At 52.0% G+C, this 10,498-nt stretch overlaps 2 pseudogenes across 1 annotated transcript; both read right to left on the bottom strand.

The window, feature by feature from the left end:
- Positions 1 to 1,215: 1,215 nt before the first annotated feature.
- LOC116547158 lies at positions 1,216 to 3,853 on the bottom strand (annotated as a pseudogene).
- A 3,771-nt stretch (positions 3,854 to 7,624) lies between these two features.
- LOC116547159 lies at positions 7,625 to 8,151 on the bottom strand (annotated as a pseudogene). Its single transcript, XR_004266957.1, has one exon. The product of XR_004266957.1 is annotated as a protein transport protein Sec61 subunit beta pseudogene (transcript).
- Positions 8,152 to 10,498: the final 2,347 nt, after the last annotated feature.

The following is a 10,498-nucleotide window of genomic DNA, read 5'->3' on the forward strand; positions in this document are numbered from 1 at the left end:
AGGTTCTGGTAAAATCCAGCTGGTATATTTCTATCTTCCCAGTTGTCAGATGGTTAGGAAGTTCCTCTTTCTAACAAATGGGGAGGAGCTGCATGTTTATGTTTTTATGAGCGCTCATACCCACGGACTTCTATATTCTAAAAGTGGAAACGTTTTAAAAACAGATTATTCTGGCTGGGCATGGTGGCTCATGCCTGTAATCCCAGCCCTTTGGGAGGCCGAAGCAGACGGATCACTTGAGGTCATGAGTTTGAGGCCAGCCTGGCCAACATGGTGAAACCCCCGTCCCTACTAAAAATAGGAAAATTAGCCAGGTATGGTGGCACGCACCTGTAATCCCAGCTAGTTGGGATTACAGGCTGAGACAAGAGAATCACTTGAACCCGGGAGGTGGAGGTTGCAGTGAGCTGAGATCACACCATTGCACTCCAGCCTGGTGACAACAGTAACACTCCGTCTCAAAAAACCAAACCAAACCAAAACAAAACAAAAACCAGATTATTCTGAAATGAGATCATTCTGTTCTCAAGCTTCTTTTTCCTGTGTAGGCATGAGTGTTTATGAGTCCAACACATTGTTGATCCCACAATCAAGTGTAAAAATATTTTCAAACTTCTGCTCAAAAATATACCCTTTTCTTAGTATGAGTTTGTTTTTGTTTTTGTTTTGAGACGGAATTTCGCTCTTGTCACACAGGCTGGAGTGCAATGGTGCCATCTCGGCTCACTGCATCCTTCGTCTCCCGGGTTCAGGGGATTCTCTGCCTCAGCCTCCTGAGTAGCTGGGATTACAGGCTGGCGCCACCATGCCCAGCTAATTTTTGGTATTTTTAGTACAAAAGTTGATGAGTCGACCTACTCCAGGGGTAATTTCAAGGAGTTCACCACCACAGCTTGCAGGTGCAGTGAACGCGGAGAATGAAGTACTCAGACAATTGCAGCTGAGCTGGGCGGGGAGCAGCTCCTCTGAGAGCGTGGCCCCAAAATCGTCCGCCAAGTATTCATTGAGAGGGCTTGATAAAGTACAAACATCCACCAGATGGCTTTTGGCAGTCGGGTCATGAGGCACAGAAGGCCTTGTGAAAGCACTCAGACCACATTCTTAGGAGGCTGTTTTCAGCGCTGTTTATCACACATTCTACTCCTTGTCCCGTTTTCAGGGCAAGGAGTTACAGTCTCATGCACAAACAACATACACACAGTGCCTCAGTATCTTTCACGCCTCGACCTCAGATGCCTTGTACATAAGCTTGACTACATAATCGAGCGCCCCCCCCACCCCAATTGCCTGCCAGAGGGCTGGGAAACCGCGGCTCAACACCGCAATTACCCCAGGGAAATAAATGACACGCCTTCCTCCCCCGCTCTGCCGCTGTGCGCTTCCCGACCCCCCGCCCTTTCCCCCGCCCCCCACACCCCCCGCTTTCCCTTCCTCTCCTCTCTTGCACCCTCCTCCGGCGCGCAGGGACCCCTGGGCAAGGCCCCTGCGCCCCAGGTCGGTGGCCGCTGGCGGGGCGCTGTGGGGCGCAAGCACGCGGACGACGTAGCGCGAAGAATTCCAGTCGCCCAGGTGGACCGTGACCTAGAAGAGCGCGGCGGCTCGTCCACGCCTGGCACTTTTTATAGCAGCCGGTTGAGGTCCCATGGCGCCGCCACCCCCAGGTGCTCCGCCGTGCCGCCCAGGTCCCAGCCCCCGCAGTCCTCGATGACCCCCAGCGTGGGCCGCGGGTTCGGTCGCTGGATGTCGCGCAGGTCGAGGAACCAGCGGAGGAAGGCGCTCACCTAGCGCTGGGCGGCGCCGCAGGCGCCCCTAGTTCTGCTCGTCGTTGGCCGCGATGGTGCCATAGGTGAGCTTGTCCCCGTGGCGCCGCAGCCAGCCGCCGCAGGCGAACGGGCGGAAGTCCTGGCAGGGGTCGAGGCCGGCGTCCAGGTTAGCTTCCAGGAAGCGAGCGGCGCGCGCGAAGGCCTTGCGCTCCGGGCAACCCTCGGGACAGGCGCCGCCGCCCGCCGCGAACGGGCCCAGGTGCTTGAGCGCCAGTATTGTCGCCAGGATGGCGCAGAGGCCGGCGGCGAACACTAGCCCCGACAGCAGACACACCTTGCCCAGGTTCCCGCGCTGCAGCCCGACCTGGGCCGGGTGGTGCTGAGCCCCGAGAGAAGCCTGAGGGCAGGGAGGACAGCCGCCTCAGCGGCTCAAGTACTTGACCTCCTATTACTCGTCGTAGTGGGCCGTCAGCGAATGCGAGGGCTCCACGGCGCCAAGGCCACCCAGGTGCCGCCCTAGGCCACCTGGGCTACCGGATGCGCGCGGCCGCGGGCCTCCTCGTGGGCCTCCGCATGGCCCCGGGGCCGCAGCTGCGGAAAAAGCAGCCAGGCTGAGGAGGCACCCCGTCGCACCCCGTCGGGGCTCCTGGGCACCGCAAGGAGAGACGTAGGCCTGGGTGCAAAGGCCCCAGCCGCGGGCCTGATTCACTGCTGATACCAGGGACAAGGAGGGCTCCGCGGCGCCACCACCCCCGCGTACACTGTGGCGTCTTCTTCCCTGTCCCCCTCCCTGCACACACGTGCGGGTCGCTGGGTTGAGAGGGCTCATCTGGGAAGCAGGAGGCGTCGGGCCCGGGCACGGGGCCTGACACTTACTGGGCCTTCACTGAAAGGCCGTCCCTCTTCCCTTCGCCTTTCTTGTCCACGACCTGCCCCAGCCAAGGCCGGGTAGGGTGGGGAAGGCACGGGGGCTGGAGTGAGTTTGTGTGGTCAGGGGCGCGTCCTGTGCGGCACTTTCAGCTCTCCGCGCTGGACCCAGACAGACGCTCCACAAAGCGGCCAAAGAACCAAACTTTGTCCTTGCGGAAGTGCGCAGGATCGACGACTTCAACCCGGCTCGCTGGCTCTTTCTGCTCGGTGTCCCAACGGCCCACCAGTCCCTTCCCCAGGGGCCAGCGCCAACGCCCCAGGGTCGCTGACACGCTACCCACTCCCTGCACCGCCCTGATGGAGATCCCGAGACCGGCTCCGCGTCCAGCCAACTCACCTCCTGTGTCCCGGACCCGAGCCACTCCTGGCTTCAAAGGTTCTCCCCAGAACCCAAACGTGAAGTTTCACTTCCCGCGGGGCGCGAGCTGTTCGGATGAGCCCCGAGTCCAGGAGCCGAGCGGTGCAGTTCCCGGGGCCCGAGAGGTGGGCCCGGGAGCCGCAGCCACAGCCGCAGCCTACAGCACGCAGAAGCCAGGAGGCTCCGCGCAGCTGCCGCGACGGAGGCGACCTCTGCAGGGATTCGGCACCGTTTACCCTGCAGGTGCGCACCTGAGCAGGACCGAGCCTAGCAGGTCCGCTAGGAGCCTGAGCCTGAGCAGAGGATGCGCGGGCATCCGCTGTCCCCCAGCGCCCGCCGCCTTCTCTGCCGCCGCGCAACCCGTCCAGCCTCGTCCTGGGACTAGTGAGGGCAGCGGGTCCTCCTGGGTCCCTTCGGATCCCGCGTCCCAACTCTGAGCTGCCCACCAGCCGGCTAGAAAGGGGCTGGTACTACGCAGCGGGGGGCTGTCTTGGCCCAGCCCACAGCCTGGAGCACCGCCCAGGGAGGACTCTTCCTAAAGCATGATGGTGCGCTGATGGAGTGCCCGGGCTGCCCCTCAGCGCCTGCGCAGAGCGCACTTTCACCAGGGAGCTTCCTGGTCTTCCTGTGAACACCCCCCCCCCACCTCCGCCGTCCAGGGGCGTCTGGGTTTCTGATTGGCCTCATCCCCTTCCCCCACCCCCTGATCCAGGGAGAGCAACGGAGAGCCCTGCCAGAAGCAGGCCTGGAGCTGCCAGTGCAGCTCCCATGGTACCAATGCACAGTTGACCAGAGCACAGCAGTTTTCACCTATGGGAGGTGACTTGGGTTAAGCCTCTGATTACACAGTTCTGGTCCCGCTGCACAGACTGCCAATAAAGAAGGGTCTGAAACCCAACTCCTTGGCTCCCCTACAGTGTCTCCAAAAGGGAAGCCGAGGCTGTGGTGAGTGGGTGATGCCAGTGGTCCAGGCCCCAGTTCCACCTTGCACAAAGACCTTCCTAAACTTTCACCAAAAAAATACTTATGCAAGGACATCTGCCCAGCAACCACCTATCCAGCCTCAGACTGCTGCCACTCATATCCTTGATTATTGTAGCCAAGGATAAATATCTCAAAACAAACCAGCTATCCTCCTCCTCTTTCCTTAAAACCTTTGTCTTCCTTCACCTCCCTAAATTCGCACACAGTTTCCTATGGCCTGCTTATTCCCATTGCAATACCTATTCCCAAAGAAAGTTTTTTATTTAGAGTGTTCCTGTATCCATCACACAGTGGTGCCAGAAGTGGGACCGAAGTGCATTCATCTTGGATGAATAAGCATCTCCTGGAATTGAATGCAGTGTTGACTGAGCCCTCTGCAGATTGCCTTTTGAGGATTTGCTTTTCTGTTCTGGTGAATCTCCTCGAATACTCAGACTTCCTCCCTTTGGTCAGTTCCTTTTTACTTTATCCCGGATCTGATTTGATTATAAGGCTCCCTTAAACAAAAGACCTTACGTCCCTCCTGGGAGTAAAAAGGTTGGGTTCTTTCCTTCCCTCTCTCCCTCCCTCCCTCCCTCCCTCCTTCCTTCCTTCCTTCCTTCTTTTTCTTTGCTTTTGGCAAACACTTTCTAGTGTAAAGGTGCCCTTCTGATTTGAGGACTCTAGTTTCTACAGAATTTATCTTCTGTCCATGAGGCAAGCCTTTTCTGGTGAATTCACTTTTGGTTCTGCAAACCTGCCTGGATATACATGTCTTGGTTGAAATGTTGTGAGCACTCTGATTTTGGTTTGAATTTGGTTTGGTTTCCCATGTCCTTAAATGATTTGGCTCATTTTTTTTTTCTTGCTTGTTTCTGAACATCATCTGATCATATCACAGCAAAAACAAACATAAATAGTGCCATAGGAATGTTACACACACACACACACACACACACACACACACGGAGGGTCAGCCCCTCAAGGTGGCTCTCGCCTGTAATCCCTGCATGTTGGGAGGCTGAGGTGAGAGAGGATAGCTTACGCTAAGTAAGGAGCTGGAGACCAGCCTGGGCAACATGATGAAACCCTGACTCTACAAAAAATGCAAAAAAAAAATTAGCTGGATGTGGGGGCATCCACCTGTAGTCCCAGCTACTCAAGAGGCTGATGTGGGAAGATCACTTGAGCCCAGGAGGTCGAGGCTGCTGGGAGTTGTCGTCATGCCACAACATACATGAAAGATGTGTTCTATTATGTGTTCTTTTGTGATTTGCATCTCTGTCCAGCTTTATGTCTGTGAGATTCACTTAATCTGTTGGATGTTACAAAAGCCTGGTTATTTCCATTGCTGTATAGTATTCCAATGATAAAGCAATTAATTGATCTTTCATCTTTTCTGTTGTCGATCAACATTTGGGCTCTTTTAATGTCTGGCTGTTTAAATAATGCCACTTCGTACACGTTGGTGCTTGCCTCCTGGGAAATGTGCCAAATTTCTCTAGGACATTTACCCAGGACAGAATTGCTGTCTCCCAGGAAGTGCACAGGCCAACATCCAGAACGATGTTCCTGTTGGTTCCTCCACTTCCCCCCAGCTCCCTAGGGGTAGACTTTTAGATATGGCCAGCCTGGGATCTGGGAAACGGCCCCCACCCAGTGTGGTCTCTTCTACACTGATCACCACATTTTTCTTTTCTCTCTCTCTCTCTCTTTCTCTCTCTCTCTCTTTTTTCCTTCTTTTGTGAGATAGGGTATCCCTGTGTCGCCTAGGCTGCAGTACAGTGGCTCCAACATGGCTCACTGCAACCTTGAACTTCTGGGTTCAAGTAATTCTCCTGCCTCAGCCTCTGAAATAGCTGGCACCACCACACCTGAGTAATTTTTAAATTTTTTGTCAAGATGCTGTCTCCATCTTGCCCAGCCTGACCTCAAGGGATGCTTCTGCCTCTGCCTCCCGAAGTGCTAGGATTACAAGCATGAGTTAGGAAACTAGGGCGAATTGTAACTGAGGATCACTTAAGGTCAACGTAAGAAGAAGAGCATTTAAAGAAACTTCCCACTACGCAGCTATCAGAATGGCTGAAATAAAACATATGACACCACCAGCCGCTGGCAAGTATGCTGAAAAATTCAGTTCCTCAGCTTGCTGGTGGACACATAATGGCACAGCCAATCTGCAAAACAAGCTGGCAGTTTCTCCAAAAATGACGCATGCAGCCACCACACAGCGCTGGCCATTCATCCAAGAGGAGTGAAAACATGTTCACTCAAAAACCTAGTGAATGTTCAGCTTTATCCATAAAAGCCAAAACTGAAATCTGCCCAGACTTCCTTCAACAGGTGATTGGTTAAACACACTGCCGTGTGTCTATCCCGTGAAATAGAGCTCAGCACCACAGAGGAGGCAGCTATTCGTCCATGCTTGGATGAAGCTCCCCAAAGTTATGTTGAGTGAAAAACACCATTCCCAAGAGATCACACATTGTTTGTTTGCATTTATGTAACTTAGTTGAAATGATAAAATTTTAGAGATACAGGATGCATAGCAGATTGCCAGGGATTAGATACAGGGAAGCGGTAAAGATGTTATTTTTATGGAGTTTTGCTCTTGTTGCCCAGGCTGGAGTGCAGTGGTGCAGTCTTGACTCATCGTAACCTCCACCTCCCCGGTTCAAGTGATTCTCCTGCCTTAGCCTCCAGAGTAGGTGGGCTTACAGGTATGCGCCACCACGCCCAGCTAATTTTGTGTTTTGAGTAGAGACAGGGTTTCTCCATGTTAGTCAAGCTGGTCTCCAACTTCCAACTTCAGGTGATCCACCTGCCTCAGCCTCCCAGAGTGCTGAGATTACAAGCATGAGCCATGGCACCTAGCCAAGGCATTTTTTATATTATTAGTAGTATTATTTCTTTTTCTCTTTTTTTGGGACGGAGTTTCGCTCTTGTTACCCAGGCTGGAGTGCAATGGCGCGATCTCGGCTCACTGCAATCTCCGCCTCCTGGGTTCAGGCAATTCTCCCGCCTCAGCCTCCTGAGTAGCTGGGATTACAGGCACGCACCACCATGCCCAGCTATTTTTTTTGTATTTTTAGTAGAGACGGGGTTTCACCGTGTTGACCAGGATGGTCTCGATCTCTTGACCTCGGGATCCACCCGCCTCGGCCTCCCACAGGGCTGGGATCACAGGCGTGGGCCACCGCGCCCGGCTGTATTATTTCTTTTGTGAGATGTTGTCTCACTCCGTGACTCAGGTTGGAGTGCAGTGGTGCGATCTCAGCTCACCCCAAACTTGCCTCCCAGGCTTAAGCCATCCTTCCACCTCAGCCTCAGGAATAGTCAGTACCACAGGGACATGCCACAATGCCTGGCTAATTTTTTATATTTTGAGGGTATAGATGAAATTTTGTCATATTGCCCATGCTGGTCTCGAACTCCTGAGCTCAGGTGTTCCACCCACCTTGGCCTTCCAAAGTGCTTGAGCCACGACACCCAGCCTTCTTGTATTATTTTTTTTTTTTTTTTTTTTTTCTACATATTTACTTACAAATCTAAAGGCAGAAAGACTAGGGGTCCTAGCGGTGAGGCATCAACCATCAGACTCAGTATATGGGTGAATTTATTAGCCATAGAAAAAAAAAAAAGATTCTTCAAAATCAATTATGGATAAATCCCCTGTAAAACAGCAAGCTTACAGAAATTTTTTCACATGAAAAGATAGTCACTATACTTTTGGTCCAAGATATGTTAAGTTTTTTCCTCCTTCTTCAGATGACAGATGGATGTAACTGAATCTACGAACGAGTGTACTTGCCCCAAATGCGCAACATAAATACAGAAGCGATGAACAGAAGACTCATAACCAATACTGGAACAGGGCCAACTTTGAGCCCAGGTGAATCTTCTGTGTAGAATCGCCACATCCCCCCGGTGCCTGCCGAGGTCGTGAGGCCTGCGCTCCTTGTTCCACAGCTGGCGTTTTTCCTCTGCCGAACAGTGGATCCTGCCGCCCGGGCAGCCACCGCTTTGCTGGGAGAGCGCCCTGAGGATCCCACGTTAGTGCCACTGGGGGTCGGACCAGGCATGCTGGAGATGAGAGTGTCAAGGAGCTGACGTGGACGGAAGGAAAGTTGGGGACTCTTGTATTATTTCTTACTACTACAAGTAAATCTACAGTTTGTCAAACATTTCAGTTTAGAAACAAACCTCAGCTGGGTGTGGTGACTACTGCCTGTCATCCCATCAGTTTGGGAGGCCGTGGTGGGCAGACCACATGAGGCCCAGAGTTCAAGACCAGCCTGGCCAACATGATGAAACCCCATCTCTACTAAAAATACAAATATTGGCCAGGTGTGGTGGTGGGCACTTGTAATCCCAGCCATTCCGGAGGCCGAGGCAGGAGAATAGCTTGAACCTGATAGGCGGAGGTTGCAGTGAGCCAAGATTACACCACTTACTCCAGCCTGAGCGACAGAGTGAGACTCTGTCTCAAAAAATATATATATAAATTTTTAAAAAATTAGCTGGGCACCATGGTGCATACCTGTAATCCCACCTACTCTGGAGGCTGAGGCGGGAGAATTGTTTGAACCTGGGAGGCAGAGGTTGCAGTGAGCCAAGATGGTGCTACTGCATTCCAGCTTGGGAGGCAGAGTGAGACACCATCTCAAACAAAAGAAAAAACAAAACAAACAAAACAAAACAAAAAACCAGGACGGCTGCGAAAGCTCCTGCCTGGCTTTGACTTTGGAGTGAGTCAATGAATTAATTAAGAGCCTGACCGTCAGGCTCTGACCTTTAGTCGGGAATGTTCCTGACTCAGAAAGATGAAGCAAGAGAGAGCGGGAACCAGGGGGGTGACTACCTGGGGGCAGGAAGGTCCCATGAGGGTGACATCTTCCCTGAGAGCCCCAGGACGACAGTGGGAAGCCAGGCAGGGTGCAGGCAGGAGGACCCCAGAAAGCTCAGCCTGAGGGGAGGCCCATGGCTGTGGTGGGGAGTGGGGTGGGACAGGCAGAGGCTGGGCAGCAAGTGAGGTCACCCTGGGCTCTGGGGACCAAGCCTGGGGCTTGGGGTGAGCAGGCCTGAGTGGAGGAGGGCTGCTGTGGCTGAGCTGGGGCGGGTGGAGCTGGAGGAGCCTTTTTGTCTCAGACCAATTTCTGAATTGTGCTACAAAAGACAGTACATCACATTTACCTCCTTCACCATTTTCAAGTGTACAGGGCGGCCATGTTGAGTACACACACATTGTCGTGCAGCTGATCTCCAGAACGTTCTCACCCTGCAGCCCTGAAGCTCTGTCCCCGTTAAACTCCAACTCTAACCCTAAGCCCAACCCCAGCCCTAACCCATTGCCCCTCCCCCAGTCCCAGGTAACCTCCATCCACTTCTGTCTCTATGAATTTGACTCCTCTAGGGACCTCAGAGAAGTGTGCTCATGTATATTTGCCCCTTCTGTTATTGTTTTTAATAATCTTATTTTACAGGTGACAGGATTGGTTCTTTCTTTTGTGACTCTCATATATCATAAGCATAATGTCCTAACATTCCTCCAGGTTGTAGCAGGGTCTTCTGCAGGGTCTCCTTCCTTTTCAAGGCTGCATGATATTCCCTTGGGTGTATAACCCCATTTGGTTTTTCCATTGCCTGTTGATGGATGCTTGGGTTTCTTCTACCTTTTAGGATTTTTTTTTTTTTTTTTTGAGAGACAGAGTCTATTTGTGTTGCCCTGGCTGGCCTGGAACTCCTGAGCTCAAGCAATCCTCCGATCTTGGCCTCCCAAAGGCTGGGATTATAGGTGTGAACCACTGTGCCCAGTGTCCTTTATTCTTGTTTTCAAAAATTTTCCAAATTTTATTAAGACCATAACAAACAAGCCAGGCATGGTGGCTCATGTCTGTAATCTCAGCGCTTTGGAAGGCCGAGGTGGGTGGGTGGCTTGAGACCAGTATTTCAAGACCAGCCTGGCCAACATGATAAAACACCATCTCTACTAAAAATACAAAAAAATTAGCTGGGTGTAGTGGCTCGTGCTTGTAGTCCCAGCTACTCAGGAGGCTGAGACAGGAGAATCCCTTGAACCTGGAAGGTAGAGGTTGCAGTGAGCCAAGATCAGGCCGCTGCACTGCAGCCCGAGTGATGGAGTGAAAGGCTGAAAAAGTGGTTTTCAAAAATGAAAAAAAAAAAAAAAAAAAAAAAAAAAGACTGTAATAAACCCTTGGCTGAAAAAGTTTATAATGGTAACTTCTGTAATGTAAACTAAAAAGTAAAAAGAGTTAAAAAATAAAAAAAGAAAATGTCAATGAACCTGAAACAGAATAAACATGAAGTGGAAAACCACATGAAATCAATCACTATATTACTTAGAAAATATGCCTATGTGGTAAAACAATCAACAGCAAAGGCGAAATTAACCAAAATACAGGATAGTCATTACCTCTGGGGAGAAAGATGGGAGACTCAGAGGCTTTCAATGTCTTAGTAAGTC

The sequence above is a fragment of the Sapajus apella genome, unplaced genomic scaffold (genome assembly GCF_009761245.1).
Source record: "Sapajus apella isolate SASKATOON/1434 unplaced genomic scaffold, GSC_monkey_1.0 scaffold2221, whole genome shotgun sequence".
Taxonomy (NCBI): domain Eukaryota; kingdom Metazoa; phylum Chordata; class Mammalia; order Primates; family Cebidae; genus Sapajus; species Sapajus apella.